Source organism: Muntiacus reevesi, chromosome 1 (genome assembly GCF_963930625.1).
Source record: "Muntiacus reevesi chromosome 1, mMunRee1.1, whole genome shotgun sequence".
Classification (NCBI taxonomy): Eukaryota; Metazoa; Chordata; class Mammalia; order Artiodactyla; family Cervidae; genus Muntiacus; species Muntiacus reevesi.
The window spans coordinates 195,799,141-195,811,362 of NC_089249.1; the positions used below are offsets into that span (position 1 = coordinate 195,799,141).

The 12,222-nt window shown below is 44.1% G+C and overlaps 1 pseudogene; it reads left to right on the forward strand.

The window, feature by feature from the left end:
- Nucleotides 1–1,277: 1,277 nt before the first annotated feature.
- LOC136156808 (glycine cleavage system H protein, mitochondrial-like) lies at nucleotides 1,278–2,488 on the forward strand (annotated as a pseudogene).
- Nucleotides 2,489–12,222: the final 9,734 nt, after the last annotated feature.

A 12,222-nucleotide genomic window follows, 5' to 3' on the forward strand; every position in this document is an offset into this window, starting at 1 on the left:
TTTCCTTGATCCCTTCCATTCTAGAACAATACTCATCCTAGACAGTTTAGTGTGTATCTTTTTGTTTGATTCTGATTCTGCAAGCTGTATATTTTACTCTGCACCTGTGTTTCCCATATGCCCAAATGATGCTGTCCTCTCTCTCTCTTTCTCCTTTCTCTCTCATTTCTTCCCTTCTCTATTGGCATTTTGTTTCAAATAAAATGACATATTATGTATATTTGAATCAGAATCTGCATTTTTTCCCTTAGTTTAACTCACCTACCATAAAATGCACACAATCCAATTTCAGAACACTTTTATTACCCCCTAAAGAAACCTCATGCCCCTTGGCAGTCACCTCTCATCCCCTCTTCTCATTGTCCCAGGCAACCTCAACTCTACCTCTGTCTCTGTGGATTTGCCCGTGTAGGCAGTCGTGTAAATGGAATCACACAACATGTGAATTTCGTTATCTGACTTTTTTTTACTCACCATAATGCCCTCATAATCATCTATGTTGCACTGTGTATCAATATTGCATGGCTGGATAATATTTCATTGCATGGAAGGATTTTATATTATCCTTTTGTTATCCATTCATCAGCTGTTTCCACCTTTTGGCTGTTATGAGGCACTTTATTAGAAAGGTTTATCCATGTTGCTTTGTGAGAGGTATGTCTGTTACCTCCAGCTGCTCACAGGACTTCTGGCCATCCGTCCCCAAGTTTCACCATTCATCTGCTCCCCCAGCAATGAACTGTGTGTGCGTGTGTTTGTGTGTGTACATGAGTTAAGTCACTTCAGTCATATATGACTCTTTACATTACTGTGTATTATAGCCTGCCAGGTTCCTCTGTCCATGGGATTCTCCAGGCAAGAGTAGTGGATTGGGTTGCCATGCCCTCCTCCAAGGGAGCTTCCTGGCCCAGGGATCTAACCCTCATCTCCTGCTTTAACAGGTGGGTTCTTGACTACAAGCACCACCTGGGAAGCCTGCAATGGACCCTAGACCCATTCAAATCCCTGCCAGGCAAAATGATTATACAATGAACTGGATTGTTCCTCTTTTTTATTTTTAGAGCAGCAGTTTGCTATTATTGATCTAATCAGTATATCTTCTGCTATTTCTCTGATGATACAAATTCAGTGGGGTTGTGTTACTTTTTTTTTCTCTCTGTTTCAATTGCTTTATTTTCCTGAGTCTGTTTATTTTTCCTGTGTTTATTCTGGTCTCTACCTTTTGTTTTGGAGGTTTCCTTAAATCTTATATTTGAATGTGAGGTTTAAGGGCTGACATGGTGGAGGGGGTTGGTGTCAGTGAGGAGTTCCACTGAGGGCAAACTTTCCCAGAGGTCTCCTCCAAACGTCAGTCTCTATAGGTCTTTTCTCTGAAACCATTGGGATTTTCCAGAGAATACTCCCAGTCTCCTGTGTGGGGGGGCAGGAGGTGGAGGAGAGCACCTTTGGCTTTCTTGGCACCCAACAGAGAAAGGACTGGTGGGGGGATCCCAGGTGGCTCAATGGCAAAGAAACCACCTGCAATGCAGGAGATGTGGGTTTGATCCCTGGGTGGGGACAATTCCCTGGAGAAGGAAATGACCACCCACTCCAGAATTCTTGCCTGGAGAATCCCATGGACAGAGGAGCCTGGCAGGCTACAGACCATGAGGTGGCAAAGAGTTGGATACAACTTTGCGACTAAACCACCATAGTAGAAGCTGTTAACCTAAAACAATAAAATAGCCGGTTATTTTACTAGCAGAATGGATTTATTTAAGAGCAACTAGGTGCGAACGTGGCGCTGCAAGCGGTGCGGAGCTGCGGGCGCGGGCGGCAGTCTGCGCGCATCTCGGCACCCAGCGCGCCCTGCTCCCGCGGCCAAGGGGATTGCGGGCGGGTGCCCTCTGGACGCTGTGCACCGGCCCTGCTCTGCTGTCGGTGCGGAAATTCACAGAAAAACACGAATGGGTAACAACAAAAAACGGTGTTGGAACAGTGGGAATCAGCAATTTTGCACAGGAAGCTCTGGGAGATGTTGTTTACTGTAGTCTGCCTGAAGTTGGGACAAAGTTGATCAAACAAGAGGAGTTTGGTGTTTTGGAAAGTGTGAAAGCTGCTAGGGAACTCTATTCCCCTCTATCAGGAGAAGTAACTGAAATTAATACAGCTCTAGCAGAAAATCCAGGACTTGTCAACAAGTCTTGTTATGAAGATGGTTGGCTGATCAAGATGACATTCAGTAACCCTTCAGAACTAGATGAACTAATGAGTGAAGAAGCATATGAAAAATACATAAAATCTATTGAGGAATGAAAATGGAACCCCTAAATAAACTACTTTGAAACAACTTAATCTGGCATAGTTGTCTTAAATTAGTGGTGGATAGATATTTAAAAAGCAACTTTTAGCAAAAGAAACTACTTGTAACAATGTTTCCTGAAGAAAATACCCCTTAACTTTCTAATGCCTTCAGATAAACACTGTGTATCTTTTCCACAGCATCCTGTGATTTTTTAGTCTAGGCTCCAGTTATAATATTCAGAATTCCTGAAATTATCTCTGATAAAACTAATTATAAAAATTATGTAATTCAAGGATAACATGGTTATCTTATACCTTATATGACATTGTAACTTGCTTACAGCTATCCTTGGATTTGGGTCAAAATGATCTTCCCACTAGAAATAACTCCCAGTGGAGAAAAATTTGTTAGTTGTATAGTGTCCAGTGAAGAATATTACTGTCTTAATTTTGCAATATACTGTGTTTGCTGGTGCTATTTTTATACAGTGAAGCAACAGCCTTGCAGGAGAATAAACAATTCAATAATAAAATATTCAATTTCTTAAAAAAAAAAAAATAATAAGAGCAACTAAGAATTGCAATTCAGGATCTGCAACTATGATGAACCACATGCAAATCCATTAAAACAAATGAGAGGAAAATCTTTTATAGAGGCGAAGGGGAAGTTGGGAGGGGCTGTTGTAAATAAAAGCCATTGGAGGAAAATGGGAGTTAGAGGTATTGTTGTTTAGTTGCCAAGTCGTGTCCGGCTTTTTGTCACCCCATGGAGTACAGCATGCCAGGCCTCCCTGCCCCTTACCATCTCCCGAGTTTGCCTAAGATCCTGTCCATTGAATCGGTGACGCCGTCCAACCATCTCATCCTCTCTCACCCTCTTCTTCTGCCCTCAATCTTTCCCAGCATCAGGGTCTTAAAACATCATTCTAGGGAGAAAAATTACTGGAAAAATCCACATGCAGCTACCAGGATGGCCATGAGAACACCCCAGGCCCTGGAGACAGTCTGTCTGCAGCCCCAGACAGGAAGGATGGGGCTGGTGGGATTGGAAAGTGGCTTGCCCTGCCGGGTGCGGGGACACAAGAAACCCAGAGAAAAACCCAGAACCTAGAGAAAAGCGAAGAACTATTGCTGGAATTAGGGAGCTTAGCCATGGCTGGGGAATCTGCTCCAGTGAACTCTGCCCTTCTTGTGCCATTCATGGGCTGGAGGCCTGGTGTCCCCAGACATGGAGGTCAAGGGGAAGGCCTCTGGGGTAATGCACAGGTGGGCTACAATCCCTGTCCATCTCTCTATAGCTCTAGGCTCTCAGATTCAATCTCCATGACGCTTTTTTTTATTTATGTATTAGCATTTACTTTTATCTACTGATTTGGCTGCATTGGATCTTCACTGTGGTACACAGATCTGTCTTTGTGGAGACGTACGTGATCTTTAGTTGTGGCAGGCGGGATCCTGCCCGAGACACGCAAACTTTTAGCTGCTGCGTGTGGGATCTAGCTCCCTGACCAGGGAAGGAACCCGAGCCCCCTGTATCGGGAGCTCAGAGCCTTAGCCACTGGACCACCAAGGGTGTCCGGAATCTCCATGACTCCTGATCTCCCCTCTGGAAGATGCAAATAATAATATTAATCCCAGCCTCCCAGCATCCCCAAAGGGACTCAAGGTCACATTTGAGCGTGGGACATCACAGACCAACAACAATCCTGAAGTAACAGTTAAGAGTCAGAAAGTGTATTCCCTGTGCCAAGTACTGTCTTTCTTCTTGACATATATTATCCAATCACAACATTGCCACAACAACCCCACACAACCAGTGTTGCTGTCAGGCCATCTTGCAAAAGAGCAAACTTTGTGTTTCAAAGAACTTGAATAATCCCCTGGCAGAACTGGGACTTGCACTCTGCCCTGCAACCTCACAGCTCTCTTTCCTCTTGGAGGGCGCAGGGTTTTTTATTTTTATTTTTTGCAATCTTCACAAAGACATCCTGTGTCCTGGCGAGGTTGTGGGGGTGGGTCTTCCATGGGGAAGCTTAGTCACATTGTAACAAATTATAATCAAGTTCATCCATCGCTACTAGGTCTCAACTTCAGCTGACTCCAAGAAGGTCTAGGTTCAGTTCAGTTCAGTTCAGTCACTCAGTTGTGTCCGACTCTTTGCGACCCCATGGACTGTAGTATGCCAAGCCTCCCTGTCCATCAACAACTCCCAGAATTTACTCAAACGCATGTCCATTGAGTCAGTGATGCCATCCAACCATCTCATCCTCTGTTGTCCCCTTCTCCCCCTGCCTTCAATCTTTCCCAGCATCAGGGTCTTATCAAATGAGTCAGCTCTTTGCATCAGGTGGCCAAAGTATTGGAGTTTCAGCTTCAACATCAGTCCTTCCAATGAACACTCAGGACTGATCTCCTTTAGGATGGACTGGTGGGATCTCCTTGCAGTCCAAGGCACTCTCAAGAATCTTCTCCAACACCACAGTTCAAAAGCATCAATTCTTTGGCGCTCAGCTTTCTTTATAGTCCAACTCTCACATCCATACATGACCACTGGAAAAACAATAGCCTGGACTAGATGGACCTCTTTTGGCAAAGTAATGTCTCTGCTTTAATATGCTGTCTAGGTTGGTCGTAACTTTCCTTCCAAGGAGTAAGCGTCTTTTACTTTCATGGCTGCAATCACCATCTGCATTGATTTTGGAGCCCCCCAAAATAGTCAGCCACTGTTTCCACTGTTTCCCCATCTATTTGCTATGAAGTGATGGGGCCAGATGCCATGATCTTAGTTTTCTGAATGTTGAACTTTAAGCCAACTTTTCACTCTCCTCTTTCACTTTCATCAAGAGGCTCTTTAGTTCTTCTTCACTTTCTGCCGTAAGTGTGGTGACACCTGCATATCTGAGGTTATTGATATTTCTTCCAGCAATCTTGATTCCAGCTTGTGCTTCTTCCAGCCCAGCATTTCTCATGATGTACTCTGCATATAAGTTAAATAAGCAGAGTGTCAATATACAGCCTTGACGTCCTCCTTTTCCTATTTGGAACCAGTCTGTTGTTCCATGTCCAGTTCTAATTGTTGCTTCCTGACCTACATACAGGTTTCTCAAGAGGCAGGTCAGGTGGTCTGGTATTCCCATCTAGTTCTAGCTTGTGGGTGTGCAAAGCTGATGCTTTCTCTGATCTCTGGAGACCACGCTGCAGCCCCTGCCCTGCTTACCTGTACCTGTGGTTTGGAGTTTGGGGTTGGTTTCCCAGCAAGACTGCTCTGTCATCTGCCTGGGAAACGATGAGGGGAGAGCAGGAGTGAGCAAGGGGCCCTTGCAGGCAAAACTTCTCTCTTTCCAGTCTGAGCCTCTATCCCCGGGTCTACCCTGTGACCAGCTAACTTGACACTCTCTATCTGCCTTCTTTTTACTCTGTTCCCAGCTGCCAGATACTGAAACTTCTTTGGAGTGGAGAGCCTCTGTGTTTTGGGTGCCAGCAAATTGCATAAACCCAGGTATCTTGAAAATCTACCCCAGCCATAGCCAGACCTGGGCAGCTTCAGGCAACAACACCTCCACTGAAGCCTTGATGTACGTGGACATTGGTAAGTACTGACAGATGTTACCAGGGACAGAGCTGGCCCTAAAGCATGGAGCAGGGCATTGTTTTAAAGTGTACATTTCAGCAGCATTAAGTACATTCACATTGTTGTGTGACCATCACCATCCATCTCTAATTGCACAGGAAAACTGGTCTTGAGTTGAATTTTTTTTTTACATGAAACATTTATTTAAAGTGCCTGGATATACATGAAAACATGCTAGGCACTAAACAAAATGATCAAGACATAGTCCCTGACTTAAAAAATACACAATCAAGCAAATTAATTCTGCTGAGTGGGCACAAACACCAAACCTCTAACTTCAAGCATTTTCTGAACCAGATGCACCCATGATATTCATTTAATTCCTCTCTGTTTGTGGTATGATAATGGTAAATATAGGTAGAGAAAGAAACTTGAAAATAAACAATAACCCTGACAAATTAAATGGAGAATGATAGATTCAGGAAGAAATGAGCAGTCTTTCCACCCTCTTAGCTTCTCAAAAAATGTCTTCTTTGCTATCTTGGTACTAATCATATGTTAATTAACCAGAAGAGAAAAAATAAAAAAGGAAAGATAAGAGCTAGGTCAGAATTGAGATCAAGGAAAACGAGTGCAGAAACAAATTACAAGAGAGAGGAGGAAAGAATTTGGAAAGTTAGAAAAGCCAAAATAATTGCTTGTTGTTGTTTAGCTAAGTCATCTTCGACCCTTGGTGACCCCATGGACAAATGGACGGGAGCCCACCAGGCTCCTGTGTCTATGGCATTTCCCAGACAAGGATGTTGGAGCTGGTTGCCATTTCCTTTTCCACTGAACCGCATTTTACAGATGGCAAAACATGGAAGAAATTTGGTCTAAGTTTACATAGATGGGAAGAAAAAAGAATCACCAACGGCTCTCTCTCTCTTTCACGCAGAATTGGGCTGCATCGTCCAGGCTGGAATAAAGTTCTGCAGCCCCGTCCTGGGCATTCCAGTCTCTACTGACAAATTCCATAGCTACTTCTTATTGTGCTACAACTTAAACTTCCTTTTTGTAAGTCACGTGGTTGAAATTGATGGAGAGAGGGTGGATGTTGGGGTAACCCAGAAGCGTTTGTTCACACGTTTTTTTCCCTAGCACTGTTTATAAGTAAAAAGAAAATCTTAATAATGTAAATTAGAAAAACCTTATTTATTTTTAATTTTTGTATTTTTTTAAACACCAAAAACATTTTGTATTGGGGTATAGCTGATAAGTAGTGAGTGAAGTGAAGTCACTCAGTCGTTTCCAACTCTTTGCGACCCCATGGACTGTAGCCTGCCAGGCTCCTCTATCCACGGGATTCTCCAGGCAAGAATACTAGAGTGGGTTGCCATTTCCTTCTCCAGGGGATCTTCCCAACCCAGGGATTGAACCCAGGTCTCCCACATTGCGGGCAGATGCTTTACCCTCTGAGCCACTAGGGAAGCCCTGTATAGCTGATAGGAAAACCTTATTTAAAAAGGAAATATGGAAGCTACAAAAATGGCTCTCTTCAGGGTAGGCAATGCTAGGTTCCATGCCTGAGTTTTGTCTCTGGATTCCATGTTGATTTCTGTGCTTGGGTTTTATGGCTGGGTTCTGTGGCTTCAAGCTATACTGGGGTTTTGTGGCTGGGTTGCATGCATAGAGGTTTGTGGCTATATTCCATGGCTGAATTCTGTGACTGGGTTTTATGGCTTCATGCTATATAGTGGGGTTTGTGACTGGATTCCATGGTTGAATTTTGTGGCTGGGTTTTGTGTTGGGTTATATAGCTAGGTTTTACGACTAGCTTTTATGTTGAGTTCCATGATGGCATTTCATGGTTGTTGTTGTTGTTGTTGTTTTAACCCTACAATTCTTTCTTTCTTTTCACTTTAAAATTTTTATTCATGGTTGCATTTTGTTCCTGGGCTCTGTGGATGGTTTAGGGCTTCAAAATCTCTTCAGCTTTTGTTCTTTTGCCTGGAAAGTTTCAGGTTCAGGTGAAGATACTGCAAAGACATTTTATAGTCTGAAGCAATAAGTTAATGAAGACATCCACAGGCTGGATTAGATTTGAACTAGGTTAAATGTGACCTCTCTTAGGAGCAAATTCTTTCATCTCAAAGGAAGAGGTGATGCCCAGAGTTTGAGGCCAGAGACTGGGCGCAGAAGGCAGGAGAGGTTTATCTGGGGTAGGGATTAAATCGGGATGACTGCTGGCTTTATTAGTGCGCTGGGGACTAAGTGGTGTGGGTTTTGGTGTTCTGCCCTCAACCTTATTTTCCCTCAAGTATTTTTTGTTATTGGGGCTTCACATGTGGCACTAGTGGTAAATAACCTGCCTGCCAATGCAGGAGACATAAGAGACACAAGTTTGATTCCTTGGTTCAGGAAGATCCCCTGGGGGAGGAAATGGCAACCCACTCCAGTATTCTTGCCTGGAGAATCCCATGGACAGAGGAGCCTGGTGGGCTACAGTCCACGGAGTCCTGCCGAGTTGGACGTGATTCAAGCAACTTAGCATAACATTTGAATACGTTTAATATGTTATTATAATTAATAGCCTATTACAATGTAAATAATACATTATTTATTAATATATTATATATTATCCAGGCAAGAATACTGGAGTGGGTAGCCATTTCCTCCTCCAGGAGATCTTCCCGACCCAAAGATCAAATCCAGGTCTCCTGTATCGCAGGCGGATTTTTTACCGTCTGAGCCACCAGGGAAACCCCTTTTATATACATAAATACATAAATAGTATCCTGTTATTTGAGGGGTGGGATTTTTTTTTCAGGAAAACATTGGAATGTTCTGGTATAAGTTCCTGATGTGTGATCACCTACTCTGTGCCAAGTCTTAGTTGGGGCACTCAGAATCTTAGTCACAGCAGGCACTCTTAGTTGTGGCACATGGGATCTATTTCCCTGACCAGGCAGATTCTTTACCATCTGAGCCAGCAGGGAAGCCCTCTGTGGGGTGTATTTCTCTCTAAATAAATCCACTTCTTACCCATCACTTTGTCTCTCGCTGAATTCTTTCTGGGATGAGACATCAAGAACCTGAGCTTTATTAAGTCCTGGTGTGTGATCTCAGTTAAAAGACCAAGGGTTCAGGTCCTAATCTGAGTTGCACGGTTTCAACGGGGTTTGCTGTTTCCTGTTCAGGGGCTTAGGCAAAGCTGTCGTGAGGATAAAAGGGACAGAAAAATGAGGGCCTTGTGGAAGATTAGCAGGTAGAGGTCACGGGAAGTGGGAACATGGACTTGAGTGAATTCATCTGACACCAGCGTCCCTGCAGGGATGGGTGCTTCAGCAATTGCCCCCCGAATCACAGGTGCTTGGGCTTCTCTAGTGGCTCAGTCGGTAAAGAATTTGCCTGCAATTCAGGAGACCTAGATTCAATCCCTGGGTCGGGAAGAATCCCTGAAGGAGGAAATGGCAACTCACTCCAGTATTCTTGCCTGGGACATCCCATGGACAGAGGAGCTTGACAGGCTATCGACCACGGGATCACAGAGTCGGACACGACTGAGTGACTGACACTAGCAGGTGCTTGCCCTGTGGGATCTGATATTTCCCTCTGCCCAGAAAAGTTCTGGATTCCTTTCAGAAGCTGTCTGTGAGCATTGACCACTACCCAATCTGCCTCAGTTTCTCTGGAAAGCCTCCATTTCCAGTAAGGGCGGAGAGAAGGAGGATCCTCCTGTGGCTGCCTGATGCTCTTTGCCACACCTCAAGTTGAATCTAGGTAAGAATGCCACCTTTCCAGGATGCTGGCATACTGAAGAGGAGGCAGGACCATGCAAGAGTTAACACAGGAAATGTCCTGGTGGTCCAGTACCAGGAGCCGTTATGGGAGGTCCCGCCCGTGACGAGGTCATGAAGAAAACACCGGGCAGGCAAGGCCATCTGGGACCCCATCCATGACGAGGTCACGAGGAAAATACCTGACAGGCAAGGCCGTCTAGGATAAGGGACCCTCCAGGTTGGCCTCGGCCTCTACCCCACCCTGTATCCTCCCCCCTTTTCTGCTGTTGTTCTTGTTTGCCCTGCTGCGGATTCTTGTGTTGCCTGCCGAGAGCTCTCCTGCTCCTCTTTCACTGAATGGGGACCAACTTAAAACCCTAATTAATAAATCTCCTGGATGCTGGTACCCTATGAAGGGGCCAGCGATGAAAGAAATGCTTCAATTCAAACCCTTTTGCTGGCATCCTGGCTTGTTTGATAAATGTGTGCTCTCATTGCACAAAATGCTCATGATTGTTCTAAACATCCTAAGCACAGTACGCTAACAAGAGAAACTATTAAGCATAGGTCCCTCCGTGGGGTGAGAAAAGCTCCACAAATATAATAGCCACAAATGTGCCTAATAGAAAATACTTTAGATAGAGATTAGCTGGCGACTTCTTGCAGGTGGTTAACTTTTAGACTAAGAGCCTGTTTTGTGCCATATCTGCTGTTTCTGCAGTCCTTCCACTTCTGTTCTATAAAAATGTAATCCTATCTAGTTCCCATAGAGATGACGCCTATTAGAAAGAAAATAGATTCATTACAAGAAAAACAGGGTCGGCTACTGAAGTTGCTTAAGTCACACCAGGTGCAAGCCATAAAATGTTAGCAGGCCTGAAGGCCAAATGATAAGAAAGACTCTTGTGAATGAAAAGTATGTGGGTGACATCCTGTTTCTATTGAAGGCAAGTTGCTGTAATGTTTTGAGATGCCCTGTGTGTAAGCAATACGCACTTCCCCCAGAGATGTTGTTAAGGGTATAAAGGGGCCGTGCAAAAATGAACTTCAGACTCAGTCCCGAGCTCTGTCTCACTGTCTGTCTCATTCACCGACGCCGTTCATCCTGAGGGTTCCCCTGGATCCTGCTGGGGCTGGACCCTGGCAGTCCAGTGGTAAGGACTCTGTGCATTCACTTTGAGAACCTGGGTCAATCCCTGGTTGGGGAATTAAGATTCTGTAAGCTGCGTGGCACAGCCTAAATAAAACAAAATTTAAAAACTATGACTTTTTAAAAGAATTACAGAATGTTGCTCCAACTTGCAGCTTTTAGTATAAATGACAGCCTTCTAGAGAGCATTTGGCAACATGTACCAATCCCAGTGGCTCAGCAGTAAAGAATCCACCTGCAATGCAGGAGATGCACGTCTGATCCCTAGGTCAGGAAGATCCCCTGGAGTAGGGCATCACAACCCACTCCAGTCTTGCCTGGAGAATCCCATGGACAGACGAGCCTGGCGGGCTACAGTCCATGGGGTCACAAAGAGTTGAATGCTGACTGAGCACACACACACACAACAAGAATCATAAAATGTTTGTCTTTTTCAAGCCAGTATTTCCACTTCCAAAGATTCATCCTGAATAAATACAAGAACTAGGCAAACATTTACACATACCCAAAGATCCCCTGGAGGAGGAAATGGCAACCCATTCCAATACTCTTGCCTGGAAAATTCCATGGATGGAGGAGCCTGATAGGCTACAGTCCATGGGGTCTCAAAGAATCGGACACGACTGAGGGACTTCACTTTCACTTTTCAATCACGTGGTAGTGTTTTTTTTTTAACATTTATTTTTTTGAAGTATAATCGATTTACAACACTGTGTTAACTTCTGCTATACAGCCAAGTGATTCAAATTTATGTAAATACATATTCTTTTTCATCTTCTTTTCCTTGGGATTTATCACAGGACTTTGAATATGGTTTCCTGTGCTATACAGTAGGACCTTGTTGTTTATTCATTCTGTGTATAATAGTTTGCATCTGCTAACCCCAAACTCTGAATCCATCTCATCCCCACCCCTGGCAGCATTATTCTAATATTCACTTAGCCAAAGCTTACAGTGTCCAGTTAAGTAAATTGTGGTATAATAACATGATCACATTGGCTAGACAGTCATTAAAAATGCTTTTAATGTTTTGTAAGTACTTGAAATGATTTTCTAATGACACAGAAAGATAGTTGTTTTCTTTTTTAACAATATGACAAGTGTGTGTTAGTCGCTCAGCTGTGTCCAGCTCTTTGTGATCCCCTGAACTATAGCCCACCAGGCTCCCCTGTCCATGGGATTCTCCAGGCAAGAATACTAGAGTGGGTTGCCGTGGGTTGCCATTTCCTCCTCCAGGAGATCTTTCTGACCCAGGGATTGAACCTGGGTGTCCTGCATTTCAGGCAGATTCTTTACCATCTGAGCCACCAAGTAAGTGTTTTTATATACAGTATTCTAAGGAAAACATGCATGCAGGTAGAACCCAATATTTTTTTCTAGATTTTTCTGTGATTAAAGATCCCACTGGGGCTTCCCTGGCGGCTCAGTGGCGAAGAATCCACCTGCCAATGCAGGAG